Source organism: Chiloscyllium punctatum, chromosome 36 (genome assembly GCF_047496795.1).
Source record: "Chiloscyllium punctatum isolate Juve2018m chromosome 36, sChiPun1.3, whole genome shotgun sequence".
Classification (NCBI taxonomy): domain Eukaryota; kingdom Metazoa; phylum Chordata; class Chondrichthyes; order Orectolobiformes; family Hemiscylliidae; genus Chiloscyllium; species Chiloscyllium punctatum.
The window spans coordinates 23,805,747-23,819,789 of NC_092774.1; the positions used below are offsets into that span (position 1 = coordinate 23,805,747).

The window sequence follows — 14,043 nt, forward strand, 5'->3', positions numbered from 1 at the left end:
GTGATCCAGGGCAAACACATCATGGAGGACATTCGTTCAGAGGGATGGAGCTGGAAGCCAGGCTGCAGACATGTTGAGGGTAAAGTGGGAAAGTTAACCAGGCACTGTATTCTGGGAGACAGTCATTCCCTTCTGGAGAGAGCCTTTTGTTTGCATCAGTGGACAGGGTCAGGAGGGTGTAAGTGCAGGTCTGGTAGGTAAAGGGGATCTGAGAGAGGGCTGCAGGTGGTAGGAGCTAACTGGTTGGGCAGTGGGAGTAAAAACAACATTGGGGAGGGGGAGGTGGTGGTAAGGGACAGAACAGTGACAGGGATGGTCTCCGTTCTCTGCAGTTGTCAGCAGGAGCACAGATGGCATTGGTGTCTGTTTGGTGCCAGGATTCAGGAACCAATGTGCTCAGGGCTGGAGAAGTGGGAAAGGGAGGTTGCAGTGGGTGTGGTCCAACAGTGTCAGGAGGAGAGAGCCTCTGCTGAGGGCACATGAGAAGTTAGAATCTACTAGGACAAAGCAGAACATGAAAGCTCTGGGTGGCACGGTGGCTCAATGGTTGGTACCACTGACTCACAATGTCAGGGACCTGGTTTCGGTCCCACTCTTGAGCAGCTGTCTGTGTGGACTTTAACACGTCCTCACCCTTCTGTCTGCATGAGTTAACTCTGGGTGCAGTTCAGGGTGGATCGGCCGTGCTAAAGTGTCCACATATGTGCAACGGAGGGTCGGTTAACCATGGCGAACTGCAGGAAAAACGGGTGGGTCTGGATGGGATACTGTTTGGAAGGTCAGTCTGAATTTTATGGGCCAAATGGCCTGTCAGGATTATATAATTCTACTGCATTAGCCAAGCATCTATTGAGAAACAATTGCCTCAGGTCTGCTGTGGGTGGAGTGGGTTCCAATTCATGAGACACTGACATCAGTCCTGAGGAAGGTGAGATTTGTGCTGTCAGTTCCCCAAACCTTTGGTCCCCGTCCACTCTCTCTCCTCACACTCTGCACCTACCAATTCTCTGTGCTCAGCTTTCTTCTCTCTCTTCCCCTCATTTTCTGCACCCCACCCTCTGTCCCCTGTCATTTTCACTCTCTCTCTACCCCCACTCCTCTGTCCATTCTCCCTCCCTTCTCCCATTCCATGCTTTCTCGTGCCCTCTTTGATTGCTGTATCTCTTTCTCAGGAAAGAGAGAGAATCGTTGGTGATGACTCTACCTGGAAGACAGGGGTGTGCAAGAAATGGCTGATCTTTAAAATTATGAACAGCTAAAATGATAGATTCAGAAACATTGTTAACATCTAAAAGCATATTAACTTATTTTTTAAAAAGCTGCAGTCATGTTTCTGAAACTTGCATTGAAATGGACGCATAAAGTCATACAGCACAGAAACAGATCCTTCAGTCCTACTCGCCCATGCCCTCCAGATATCCTAAATTGATCTAGTGACCCATTTCTCCTCGAATTCAGCTCTGATCTCCAGCATCTGCAGTCCTCACTTTCTCCTCGAATTCAGCTCTGATCTCCAGCATCTGCAGTCCTCACTTTTTCCTCGAAACACCTCCTCCCACCCTGCCCCCTGTAAAAATGCCATCTCATATTCCCAATTCCTTCGTCTCCGCCGCATCTGCTCCCAGGAGGACCAGTTCCAAAACCGTACTACCCAGATGGCCTCCTTCTTCAAGGACCGCAATTTCCCCCCAGACGTAGTCGACGATGCCCTCCACCGCATCTCTTCCACTTCCCGCTCCTCCGCCCTTGAGCCCCGCCCCTCCAAACGCCACCAGGACAGAACGCCACTGGTCCTCACCTACCACCCCACCAATCTGCATGTCCAGCGTATCATCCGCCGTCATTTCCACCACCTCCAAACGGACCCCACCACCAGGGATATATTTCCCTCCCCTCCCCTATCAGCGTTCCGAAAAGACCACTCCCTCCGTGACTCCCTCGTCAGGTCCACACCCCCCACCAACCCAACCTCCACTCCCGGCACCTTCCCCTGCAACCGCAAGAAATGCAAAACTTGCGCCCACACCTCCCCGCTTACTTCCCTCCAAGGCCCCAAGGGACACTTCCATATCTGCCACAAATTCACCTGCACCTCCACACACATCATCTATTGCATCCGCTGCACCCGATGTGGCCTCCTCTATATTGGGGAGACAGGCTGCCTACTTGCGGAACGTTTCAGAGAACACCTCTGGGACACCGGACCAACCAACCCAACCACCCCATAGCCCAACACTTCAACTCCCCCTCCCACTCCACCAAGGACATGCAGGTCCTTGGACTCCTCTATCGCCAGACCATGGCAACACGACGGTTGGAGGAAGTGCGCCGCATCTTCCGCTTGGGAACCCTCCAACCACAAGGGTTGAACTCAGATTTCTCCAGTTTCCTCATTTCCCCTCCCCCCACCTTGACTCAGTCAAATCCCTCGAACTCAGCACCGCCTTCCTAACCTGCAATCTTCTTCCTGACCTCTCCGCCCCCACCTCACTCCAGCCTATCACCCTCACCTTGACCTCCCTCCACCTATTGCATTCCCAATGCCCCTCCCCCAAGTCACTCCTCCCTACCTTTTATCTTAGCCTGCTAGGCACACTCTCCTCATTCCTGAAGAAGGGCTTATGCCCGAAACGTTGATTCTCCTTTTCCTTGGATGCTGCCTGACCTGCTGCGCTTTTCCAGCAACACATTTTCAGCTGGTGACCCATTTGACAGCATTTTGCCCATATCTCTCTCACACCTTCCTATTCAGATACCCATCCTGACCCTGATGCCTTTCAAATGTTGTAATTGTAGCAGCCTCCACCACTTCCTCTGGGCAGCTCATTCCATACACACACCACACTCTACATGAAAGTTACCCCTTAGGACCGTTTTAAATCTTTCCCCTCTCACCCTTAACCTATGCCGCTAGTTTTGGACTTCCTCTACCCTGGGGAAAAGACATACAAAGCCGGACGAAATTCAAAAGGATTAAAATGTCGAGCCACAGGGAAAAATAAAATTGTGGCTGCAGCTTTTTTTCTCCTCTTGACATTTGGACGCTTAAAATCTGTCAGTCAGGCCAGCACCCCCACAGAGCACAGTGCGCATGCTTCTCGGTGTCAGCGACAACTGCGCATGTACTGCGGTGTCAGCAAAAGCACTGAGCATGCTCGTCACTGTCCGCGGAAACAGCGCTTGACTTCCATCTGAAGGACCAATGGTGAGACCCGGAGGACCGGAAGGAGCCTGGTCCTCCTGCCATTCAGAACAGCCTCTTTGTCTGAATGCGGAAGTTGGGCCGAGAGTTTTTCAAGATGCGGTTGTTTATCTCTCTCTTTGAATGAAGATTGAGCTTCACCCCAGACTGCAACTCTGTCCAACATCTGTGGGTACGGCACTCTCTTTTCTCACCCACTTTTTCATTTCTTTTTCGTTCTGGGATTCAGTTGCTGATGTGCACGAACTGAAGGGAAAGGCAGTGAATCCAGGGAGAGGACAGACTCTGGAAAAGTTGATCCAGGTCTGTGTCTCAATTGGCAAACGCACAGCAAATGCAGTACCACAATGTAAAGTTAAAGCCTCTTGCTTTAAAAAAAGGCAGAAAGGAGGTGCATGGTTTAAATGATAATATATTGGTATGTGGAGAAAGTGAGGACTGCAGATGCTGGAGATCAGAGTCAAGTGTGATGCTTGAAAAACACAGCAGGTCAGGCAGCATCCGAGGAGCAGGAGAGTCGATGTTTTGGGCACGAGCACTTCATCAGGAATGATGTGTGATGTACAAAGGGACCTCAGCGTCCTTCTACACCAGTTGTCAGACAGGTGCAGCAAACAGTCAGCAAGGCAATAGGATTCAGTTCAAAAATGGGGTTGACTTCCTGCAATTGTGGGGGAGGGGGTTGGTCATTGAATATGTTCAAGGCTGAGGTCACTTGACTTTTGAACAACAAAGAAGTGGATGGTTATAGGGGAAGGCAAGAAAATGGTTTTGAGACCATTACAGAATCATACAGCACAGAAATAGACCCTTCAGTCCAACTAGTCCATGCAATGTTCACAAACTAAACTAATCTCATCTGCCAGTGTTTGGCCCATCTCCCTCTGTCATAAAGCTGGTCCTTCTTCTCAAGGATACTGTGTCCTTGGTTTTTTTTTCAGAGTGGTGGTAAAACGGCCCCGGGCTCCAAAATGCATGGTTTAGTACAGAAATGAAAAGGGTATTGGTCAGCTTTTTTGTTTACACGTCAACAGATGAGACTTTATGCCCAAGCTTTTATGTTTTCGAAGTGACCTGCATAATGAAAGCCAAGTGATCTGTTGTGAAAGCTGAGGCCTTGTTTCAGTGAGTTCAGCAGTGGACTGTGTGGAGAAAGGTTGTTAAACTCTCTCTCCTTCTGCCCTTCTAACTTTGACCTGTCAGCCTCTGTTTCAGTTTTACTGTATGTTTAAGGGGTTTGTTTATTGGGACTGTTGTGTACATTTGGAACAGCATAATTAAGTCTAGTTTAGATAGACTGAGTTCTGTGAGTATTCTATATTCTGTTCTTTGTGTTTCATTCTGTATTCTTGTGAATACATTTGTCTGTTTTAAATCCTGGTAGTCAACCTAGCTAACTTTGGGTAATTTTCACTGTGCGCTTACTGAAACAAATAGCAAAGTTACGGTCTGTGCTGCCTGCTTAAGAATGTTTTGAGTGGTCTGGCCTCGTCCATAACACGTCCAAACCTTTCCCATTCATGTCCTATCCAAATGTCTTTTAAACGTTGTAACTGTACCTGCATCCCCGCTTCCTCTGGACATTCACTCCACATACGGACCATTCTCTATGGGAAAACAAAGGTGTCCCTCCTGTCTTTTTAAAATCTTTCTCCACTCACCTTCAAAATTTGCTCCCTAACCTTGAAACCCCCACTCTAAGGAAAGGACAACCATCATTCACCTCATCTATACCCCTCATGACTTTATAAAGCTTGATAAGATCACCTCTCAACCTCCTATGCTCCAGTGAAAAAGGTCCCAGCCTATTCACCAACATGTAGGTATATTCATATCCAGTTCAATGTTGGTGCAGATCTGTTCAATGTTGGTGCAGGCTTGAAAGACCAAATGGCCTACTCCTGCTCCCAGTTCTCTCTCACTATGTCCAGGACAGCAAGAGACCATAAGACCAAGGAGCATAAATTAGGCCATTCAGCCAATCAGGTCTGCTCCACCATTCAATCATGGCTGACAAGTTTCTCAACCCCATTCTCTTGCTTTCTCCCCGCAACCCTCAATATCCTTGATACACAAGAACCTATTTATCTCTGTCTTGAATATACTCAGTGACTTGCCCAACACAGTCTCTGTGGCAATGAATTCCATAGGTTTCGCACTCTCTGGCTACAAAGGTTTCCCCTTTATCTGCGTTCTAAAAGGTCTTCCCTTTACTCTAAGGCTGTGCCCTTGGGACCTAGTCTCTCCTACCAATGGAAACATCTCCCCAGCATCCACCCTGTCCAGGCGAATCAGTATTCTGTATGTTTCAATTAGATCCCCCTAGCGTGGGCTGTAATTCAGCGTAAACCAGACCCTTCAGGATGAGGTACAGCACGGATTAGGTTCAGCAAAGTGAGAATGGAGGGAGAGTATGTGGGATGGAGATTTTCAGCGTTTAGGAAATAAGAGAGGAAAGAAAGTTCAATCTAAATTAGAATTGAATGGATGGGCTGATGGGTCAAGGAGTGGCAGATAAAGTTTCATTTAGATAAATGTGAGGTGTTGCATCTTGGAAAGGCACATCGAGGCAGGATTTACACACTTAATGGTAAGGCTATGGTGAGTGTTCCTGTATCAAGGGACCATGGAGTGCAGATTTGTAGTTCTGTGAAAGTGCAGTCACAGGTAGACACGGTAGTGAAGAAAGCATTTGGTGGCGCTTGCCTTTATTGATGAGAGCATTGAGTACAGGAGTTGGGAGTCATGTTATGGCTGTACATGACATTAGTTAGGCGACTTTTGGAATACTGCATTCAGTTCTGGTCTCCTATGTTAGAAAGATGTTGTGAAACTTTAAAAGAGTTTGGAAATGATTTACAAGGCTGTTTCCAGAGTTGGAGGGTTTGAGTTATAGGGCGAGGCTGAAAAGACTGCGGCTGTTTTCCCTGGAGCGTAGGAGGCTGAGAGATGACCTTATAGAGGTTTATAAGGGGCATGGATAGGAGTCCAAAATGAGGGAGAGAGAAAAAGAAATTTACATTGCAGTGAATCTGCACAGTTACTGGACATTGCAGTGCATCTGGGAAAGGTTAATGAACAGCAAACTTCACAGCTGACCATGGAGGAACCTGTGTGGGGGAGCTCACAGAACAGGAACAGAGAAGTGTATAGTCTTTAACGTGTAACTTAGCTGTAAGTCTGCAGTCGTGAATGGAGTGGATTCTTTCTTGATTATATGTTTTACTGACATCTGTCTATTGATTAAATTTTAAAAATATAAACCACAAGTACTGCGTTAGCCAGGAGCACTTTCTTAGAGCAAAAAGACTGTGCTATTTTCTGGGTCTGTAGATTGTGAAGGAGCAAAGGTGGCCTTTATGAGAGTGATATGCTCTTCCTGTCAGATGTGGGAGATTAGGGAGAGTATCCATGTTACTGATGATTATGTCTGCAGGAAGTGTGTTTGTTTGCAAATCCTATTGGATTGCGTGGATAAATTGCAGCGACAGTTCGAGGTAATGAGGAATTTACAAGACCTGGGGCTATGATGGTTTGGCAATGATAGGAAGGGGGAAAAGCCACAGCCACAGTCAGGGAGATGGGTTAACTCCCGGAAAGGTAGGAGGGGTAGGCAGGTAGTGCAGGAGTCTTCTGTGGCTGTCCCCATTTCAAACAAGTCTGCTGTTTTGGCAAATGTAGGGGGTGATGGTCTCTCAGGGAATGTAGCACGAACGGCCAAGTTTCTGGTCTCGAGACATGCTCTCATGTAATGAGGGGAACATCGGGTTCCAAGCGATCAATTGTGATAAGGGGCTCTCTCGTCAGAGGTACAAACTGACGCTTCCGTGGTTAGCAGCGAAAAATCAGAATGGTGTGTCGCCTCCCTGGTGCCAGGATCAAGGATGTCTCCGAGAGGGTGCAGAATGTTCTCAAAAGGGAGAGGGACCGGTTGGAGGTCATTGTACACATTGGAACCAATGACATAGGAAGGGAAAAGGATGCGATTCTGAAGGGAAAGTGTAAAAAGTCAGGCACAAATTTAAAACAAAGAGGTCCTAGAGTCAAGAAAAATCTGGATTACTGCCAGTGCTATGAGCTAGTGAGGGTTGGAATAGAGAGGATAGAGCAGATGAACGCATGGCTGAGGAGCTGGTGCATGGGAGAAGGGTTCACATTTTTGGATCATTGGAATCTCTTCTGGAGTAGATGTGACCTGTACAAGAAGGATAGATTGCACCTGAATATTGAAAGAGAGCTAATATACTGGCTGGGAAATTTGCAAGAGCTGCTCGGGAGGAATTAAACTAGCAAGGTGGGTGCGTGGGGAGGTACCCAGGGAAATAGTGAGGAAAGAGATCAATCTGAGACTGGTACAGTTGGGAAAGGGAGTGAGTCAAGCAGTCAGGTCAGGAAGTGACAAAGCAGAGAGCAAGGTAGGACTAACAAATTAAACTGCATTTACTTCATTGCAAGAGGCCGAACAGGGAAGGCAGTTGAACTCAGGGCATAATTAGGAAGATGGGATATGATATCATAGCAATTACAGAAACGTGGCTCAGGGATGGGCAGGACTGGCAGCTTAATGTTCCAGGATACAAATGCTACAGGAAGGATAGAAAGGGAGGCAAGAGATGAGGGGGAATGGTGTTTTTGATAAGGGATAGTATTCCTGTTGGACTTAAGGAGAATATTCCTAGGAATACATCCAGGAAGGTTATTTGGTTGGAACTGAGAAATAAGGAAGGGATGATCACCTTATTGGGATTGTGTTGTAGACACCCTCATGGTCAGTGGGAAATTGAGAAACAAATTTGTATGGAGATTTGAGTTACCTGTCAGAGTAATAGGATGGTTATTGTTAGGGATTTTAACTTTTCAAACATAGACTGGGATTGCCATAGTGCTACGGGATTAGATGGAGAGCAATTTGTTAGAAACGGACCTAAGGGGCAAGTTTTTCATGCAGAAGGTGGTGTGTGTACAAAGCTGTTAGAGGAAGTGGTGGGTGCTGGTACAATTATGACATTTAAAAGGCATCTGGATAGGTATATGAATAGGAGGGGTTTAGAGGGTTATTGGCCAAATGCTGGCAAATGGAACTAGATTAATTTTGGATATCTGGTCGACATGGATGAGTTGGACCAAAGGGTATGTTTCTGTGCTGTGTCTCTCTCTGACTCTGGCTTGCCACTAACGTTCGCCACATCTCTATGTTCAGTTTCTTTCTGGTGTCGGTGTCAATACCTTATTGTCTCATTCCAACCCCACCACCCCCCGGATTGACAATGCTGACTTTTGTAATCTCTTTTTACAGACTATCTGAAGACGGAAGTTTCAAAATCAACAGCTGATGCTTGACTCTCCTGCTCCTTGGATGCTGCCTGACCTGCTGTGTTTTTCCAGCACAACACTTTTCGATTCTGATCTCCAGCATCTGCAGTCATAATTTTCACATCAATGTCTGACAGTCACTCAATCCATCGGGACAGCAAAGATTTTCAACTATGATTCTGTGAGATGGAGCAATGCTTTTTGGTTCCTGTTTCATAACGTTTTCAGCATCAGTGGGACTGGATGAGAGACCCTACTGTTGCAGTGCACTGAGTGTGGAGCCAGAAACAGGTATACGGCCTGGAAAGAGGAATTCACACCGGGGAGGGGCTGTACACACGTTTGTGTGCAGCTGAAGCTTCAGCCATAGAGAAACCCGAGGAATCCTGCCCCATGGAGAAACCGTGGAAGTGTGGCGACTGTGGGAAATGCTTCAGTTTCCCGTCTGCCCTGGAGACTCATCGGCACAGTCACACCGGGGAGAGACCATAAGACCATAAGACATAGGAGTGGAAGTAAGGCCATTCGGCCCATCGAGTCCACTCCGCCATTCAATCATGGCTGGGCATTTCAACTCCACTTACCCGCATTCTCCCCATAGCCCTTAATTCCTCGACACAACAAAAATCTATCAATCTCTGCCTTGAAGACATTTCGCGTCCCGGCCTCCACTGCACTCTGCGGCAATGAATTCCACAGGCCCACCACTCTCTGGCTGAAGAAATGTCTCCGCATTTCTGTTCTGAATTGACACCCTCTAATTTTAAGGCTGTGTCCACGGGTCCTAGTCTCCTCACCTAACGGAAACAATTTCCTAGTGTCCACCCTTTCCAAGCCATGTATTATCTTGTACATCTCTATTAAGTCTCCCCTTAATCTTCTAAACTCCAATGAATACAATCCCAGGATCCTCAGCCATTCCTCATATGTTAGACCAACCATTCCAGGGATCATCCGTGTGAATCTCCGCTGGACACGTTCCAGTGCCAGTATGTCCTTCCTGAGGTGAGGGGACCAGAAGTACTCCAAATAGGGCCTTTATAAAGTCTCAGTAGCACAACGGTGGTTTTATATTCCAACCCTCTTGAGATAAGTGACCACATTGCATTCACTTTCTTAATCACGGACTCAACCTGCATGTTGACCTTTAGAGAATCCTCGACTAGCATTCCCAGATCCCTTTGTACTTTGGCTTTATGGATTTTCTCACCGTTTAGAAAGTAGTCTATACTTTTATTCTTTTTGCTAAAATGCAAGACCTCGCATTTGTTCACGTTGAATTCCATCAGCCATTTCCTGGACCACTCTCCCAAACTGTCTGGATCCTTCTGTAGCCTCCCCACTTCCTCAGTACTACCTGCCTGTCCACCTAACTTCGTATCATCTGCAAACTTCGCTAGAGTTCCCCCGGTCCCTTCATCCAGATCATTAAGATATAATGCAAACAGCTGTGACCCCAACACTGAACCCTGCGGGACACTGCTCGTCACCGGCTGCCATTCCGAAACCATTCCCCTGCCCAGAGTGCAGGAAGGGCTTTACCAGCTCCTCCAACCTGCTGGCCCACCAGTGGATCCATACTGCGGAGAGTCCATTCTCTTGCCCCGCGTGTGAGAAGAGCTTTGCCCATTCCTCTACCCTCGTGGCCCACCAGCAGGTCCACACTGGGGTGAGATCATTCCCCTGCCCTGAATGCGGGAAGACCTTCAGCAAATCCTCCCACCTGCTGACCCACCGGCGGGGCTACACCGGGGAGAGGCCCTTCATCTGCCCTGAATGTGGGAAGAGATTTAAACGCTCCTCTGACTTGCTGGACCACCAGCGGGTCCACACGGGGGAGAGACCGTTCAGCTGTCCTGAGTGCAGGAAGGGCTTTACCCAGGCCTCCAACCTGCTGAGGCACCTGTGGGTCCACACCGGGGAGAGGCCGTTTGCCTGCCCCAAGTGCAGGCGGAGGTTCACGTCGTCCAGTAACTTGCAGAGACACCGGGGGGGCACCAGCAGATTCCGCTGGTGACGCTGATGTGGGTCACCCCCAGGACTGAACCTCCTGCCTGTTCTGACAGTGGGTGCAGTGGGACCATCAGCGAGCTCTCTTTGTTTTCTGCGAGACAGCACCCCCACATCCCTCCCATCTTCCCCCAACCCCAGGTTGGCTCACGGGCAGCACAGTAGCTCAGTAATTAGTGCCACTGTGTCACATCGCCAGGGACGAGGGTTCGATTCCACCCTCAGGGTGACTGTCTTTGTGAAGTTTGCGCATTCTCCCCCCATGTCTGCAAGGGTTTCCTCTGGGTGCTCCCACAATCCAAACATGAGCAAGTGAATTAGCCAAGCTGAATTGTCCCAGTGTGTTCAGGGATGTGTAGGTGCAGTGTATTGTTTAGGGGGTAATGTAGACTAATAGGGTAGGGGAATGGGTCTGGGTGGGTTACTCTTCAGAGGGTCGGTGTGGACTTGTTGGGTTAAAGGGCCTGTTTCCCTGTAGGATTCTGTGAGCTTTGCTTGCAGTGCTGCTCACTGAGCCCGGGACTGCACGTTCCCACTGAAGTGATTCGCACAAACCTCAAATGGCATCCAAACCAATGTACCAAACTAAAGGGGTAGCCATGGGCACCGACATGGGACCCAGCTATGCCTGCCTCTTTGTCGGGTACGTGGAACAGTCCATTTTCCTTAGCTACACCTGTTCCTCCAGTACATCGATGACCATATTGGTGCAACTTCATACTCTCACATGGAGTTTGAACAGTTCGTCATCTTTATCAACACCTTTCACTCCGACCTCAAATTGACCTGGACCATCTCCCTTTCCAGGACCTCTCCATCTCTGGCTACTGACTAACTGTGGACATCTACTACAAGCCCACCGACTCCCACAGCTAGCTAGATTACGCCTCCTCCCACCCCACCTCCTGTAAAAACTCAATCCCTTATTCCAAATTCCTCCACCACATCTGTTCCCAGGATGACCAATCCCATCGTAGAAAATCCCAGAGGGCCTCCTCCTTCCAAGTTCGTAATTTCTCTTCCCACGTGGTTGACAATGCCCTCCAGCACATCTCCTCCACATCCTGCAACACTGCCCTTGAACCCCACCCCTCCCAATGGAACAAGGACAGAACCCACCCCTAACCGTCCTCAACTTCCACCCCACCAACCTCCGGATACATCACATCAGCCTCCGCTCCCTACAAACGGACCCCACCACCAAGTATATTTTTCTCTCCTCACCCCTATCAGCATTCCACAGAGGCTATTTCCTCTGCGACTCCCTCACCAGGTCCATGCGCCCACAACCAGCCCACACCCCACTCCCAGCCCCTTCCCCACCACCACAGGAAGTGTAAAACATGTGTCCATACCACTCCTCTCACCTCCATCCAAGGCCCCAAAGGATCCTTCCACATCTGACAGAAATTTACCTCGACCTCCACCAGTGTCATCCACTGTATCCATTGCATCCAATGTGGTCTTCTCTACGTCGGAGAGACAGGACGCCAACTTGTGGATTGTTTCAGAGAACCACTCTGGGACACCCACAAACCCCGCCGCCCTGTGGCTGAACACTTCAACTCCCCCTCCCATTCCATCAAGATCATTGAGGTCCTGGGCTGTCTCCATCGCCAAACCCTGACCACCTGACGCCTGGAGGAAGAACACCTCTTATTCCACCTTGGGACTCTGTAACCACATGGGATCAATGTGGAATTCAAAAGTTTCCTCATGTATCCTCCTCCTCCTCCTCCTCCTCCTCCTCTTCCCCCCCCCCCCTCCCCCACCTTATCACAGCCCCAAGCCTCCACTCGCCCTCCTGACCTGTCCATCACCTTTCCCATCTATCCGCCCCACCCTCCTCTCCGACCAATCATCTTCATCTGCTTATCACATTCTCAGCTACCTTCTCCCCAACACCCCCCCCTTCCATTTATCTCTCAGCGCTCCCGGCCCACAAGCCTCATTGCTGATGAAGGGTTTATGCCCTAAACGTCAATTATCCTGCTCCTTGGATGCTACCGACCTGCTGTGCTTTTCCAGCACCACACTCTCGACTCTGTCCACTGATGTTGTCAGAGATATAGGACCTGCTCCAAACTGATCCACAGTCCAGTTGATGGGACAGGAAACCGCTTCCTTTCTCGAGACAAGTCTCCCGAAGAGAACTTGCTGGCTAACTGATGTACTGAACTTCACAGTGCCCCACTGCTCTCAGTTATCTGGAAGGGGTCCACACATGTGCCTAAGGTGGTGCTTGAGACCTTTAATATCCCTTTGGGATTGATCCCCATTCATTTGAGGCTGTGAAGTCATACAGCCTGGAAACAAACTGTTCAGTACGTGATCCCCAACTAAACTAGTCCCACCTGCCTGCTCCTGGTCCTTATTTGATAGTCATAGTGAAAGAGATGCACAGGACGGAAACAAACCATTTAATCCAACTCATCCATGCTGACCAGATATCCGAATGTAATCCTACCGAAGGATGCAGGATTAAGAGTTCTCTTTGGCAAGAGACGTTAACAAGCTGTAATAATGGACTCAAAGTATGCGATCATTTTCATCTCATATTTTAGAGACATGGTAACTAGATTTAGCCTGTCTACAATAATATATATAAAGAGGAGGGGATCATAACACAGGAAATGGGAAAATGAATAAGGAATGGAAGGGGTGGGGGGGAATGGTAGCGAAAATACAGTGAAATGGGGGGATTTCATTCAAACCTAATTTAGAGGTATGTATGAAAATATAGAGACTGCAGTACTGAACATGACAGTAAAATGTCCCTTTCCGAAAGTAGCATGTGCAAGAAATCAGACAGAGATACATAAAATCCCTACAGTGCAGAAAGAGGCCATTTGTCCCATTGAGCCTGCACTGACACACCAAAGAGCATCCCACCCAGGATCATCCTGTTCTCCTGCAGTTAGTATGACTAATACACATAACCTACACATCACAGAGCAATTTCGCATGGTCAATTTACCGAACCTGCACATCTTTGGTCTGTGGAAGGAAACCCATGCTGACAGGGAGAACATGCAAACTCCAGACAGACACTCACCTGAGGCTGGAATTGAACCTGGGTCCCTTGTGCTTTGAGGTAGCAATGCCAAGCACTGTGCCACCTCAATATGATATAAAATTTAAACAAAAACAAATGCTCTAAACTGCAAATTTGTCCATGTGAAGAACTTACTACAAATGATTTGAAGCAAGATCCGTATGAATTGTGTTTTGGGAGAGATCCAGAACATATTTCATTAATGATTGAAAATCTTCGACCTTTGGAATGGTCTGCAAGAGAGAGTGTTGGAGTCAGATTCAATTATGGCATTCAAAAGATAGTTGGATCATTAAACTGAAAAGGAAAGTAATCCGTGTTCGGTGAAGAGTAGCACTGGATACTGTGGTGATTATAATTAGGTCAGTCAGGTGAGTTCCCTTATTGGGGGTGTTCACCTGCTCTTCTTAACATTTCACTTCAATAACCTTCAGATTCCCAATATCTGTCGGGCGCTTTCTCT

At 48.2% G+C, this 14,043-nt stretch overlaps 1 long non-coding RNA gene across 4 annotated transcripts in view; it reads left to right on the forward strand.

Annotated features, from left to right (window-relative positions):
* Nucleotides 1–14,043, forward strand: part of LOC140460261 (uncharacterized) — a 34,862-nt gene that overhangs the window by 8,818 nt on the left and 12,001 nt on the right. For 3 of the 4 annotated variants that reach the window (XR_011953930.1, XR_011953931.1, XR_011953933.1), the window contains exon 2: nt 8,499–13,951. This is a non-coding gene — a long non-coding RNA (uncharacterized lncRNA). Of the gene's footprint in view, nt 1–3,245; nt 3,375–8,498; nt 13,952–14,043 lie in introns of those variants that run through there. The other variant, XR_011953932.1, reaches the window with a different exon arrangement.